This window comes from Dromaius novaehollandiae, chromosome 2 (genome assembly GCF_036370855.1).
Source record: "Dromaius novaehollandiae isolate bDroNov1 chromosome 2, bDroNov1.hap1, whole genome shotgun sequence".
NCBI lineage: Eukaryota > Metazoa > Chordata > Aves > Casuariiformes > Dromaiidae > Dromaius > Dromaius novaehollandiae.
Window position 1 is genome coordinate 150,068,779 of NC_088099.1, and position 1,715 is coordinate 150,070,493.

A 1,715-nucleotide genomic window follows, 5' to 3' on the forward strand; every position below is an offset into this window, starting at 1 on the left:
GAGGAAATAAAGAACATTGCCTTCGACAGCAGCTTACCAGACAAATTAGGAGTAAGCGAAGTTCAAGAGGCTTGCGAATGACTGCGATTTCAAAGATACCTCAAATTGCTAGGACACAGTAGAGAGAGTCTTTGTTCCTGAAGTGCTCATGATGTGCATGACCCTCATCCCTCATCTCAACATGCATGACTCTCGCCATTTGAAGACTTGTGTTGTATGGACCTCAAAAAAGACTCTAGGGCGTAATTTTCCACTCCATATCAGTTAAATGTCTGCAGGCTGCTGGAAAGGAAAGAATAAGCCACTGTTCTCATTCTTCCATTCCAAAAGTCTCCAAATTAGAGCTAAGTAGCAAAAGTAGATTGTGGGTCTATAACTGGGAGGAGGATGTGCCACCCCCAGAATATAACGGAGAATGTGTTCCTGCCTGATGCTCAGCCTTGGAAAATGAACTGCAGCAAACAGTTTGCAAATGTGTTGGGTATGGCGTGTTGCAAGGTTAGTGTTAAAGTGTCAGCTTTAGTGCACTGACCACCTTCCAGGCTGGATAACTGCATGCTGCTTACTCAAACACCCCTAGAGTTTCACTTGCACAGAGTATTCTTCTCTTCCTGTCCTGAAATGCAGTACAGAGCTGCTGTGAGTTCATTAATAATAGAGCACTTCAAGAGTAGGCAATCCTCCATTCTGTCATGCTGTTTGTAAATTGTCTTATGGCAGTGTAGGTGTATATAAAATGAACAGCCAGGCACAGTCAGAACCTGGCATTAGTGAACTATTTGAGTGCCAATGGCTTTAAACAGTGTTATTTCAGTTCCTTATACTCTTCAGAAGGTCACTAATTTCACTTGTTATGCTGTGAATTTTCCTTGTAATCCTGTTTAGAGAGAAAACACGAGTAATCTTCTTCACATGTCTGTGGAATTTTGTGATCTAACTTTAGGAGGTTTCAATTTCTGCTGTCACATATTCTGAGAATTAGAGAACAAGCTGGTGGTCACTTATGAGACTCCTACATTTTGATGTTTAAACATACAACAGGTATCTAAATCCCCATCAAGGGAAGACAGCCAATATAATACTTCATGGTTCAGACAACCAGCTAGTAGGTGTCTACTGCAGGGTGGCCCAAACTGCTTTTTGGACTCCACTGATTATATTGGGTTTGGCTATTAATTATCACAGACAGTACTGGGTATTTTAGCAATGATGACGTTCCATTGAGTTAACAGGAGCTCAGAAACCGAGTGCACACGTTAGGTGCAGGTGCAGACACCTGCAGCTAAACATCTTAATCTCATGCTGAATCCCAACCAAACAGGCATCAGACACTCTCTCCTCTTGGTTTTGGTTTGCTCTACATTAAAGATGAATTCCATGTGTAGGTGAAAATCAGGCTATAGTCTGCATCCAGGACAGCACAGCTGCTCTTGGTGCTTAGCAATAATACCCACAGACCTGACACACTGTTCTGTCTGAAAACAACTCCAGGTTAGTTATTGCACCCATGTACTTCACTGCTGTGTCTTAGACCTCTGGTGCACATGCAGATGTACTCCTGGATTGGTTGGCAATGTATGAAAACAATCCTGTGAACTCCTCTGACTCCATTGCAGCAGGTCATGTACAAAGCTATAAAGCAATTGATGCACGTGGGGCTACAGGATGAAGCAGTCACTCACAAACTGAGTGTCTCTCCTTTTGCTCATAAAGCA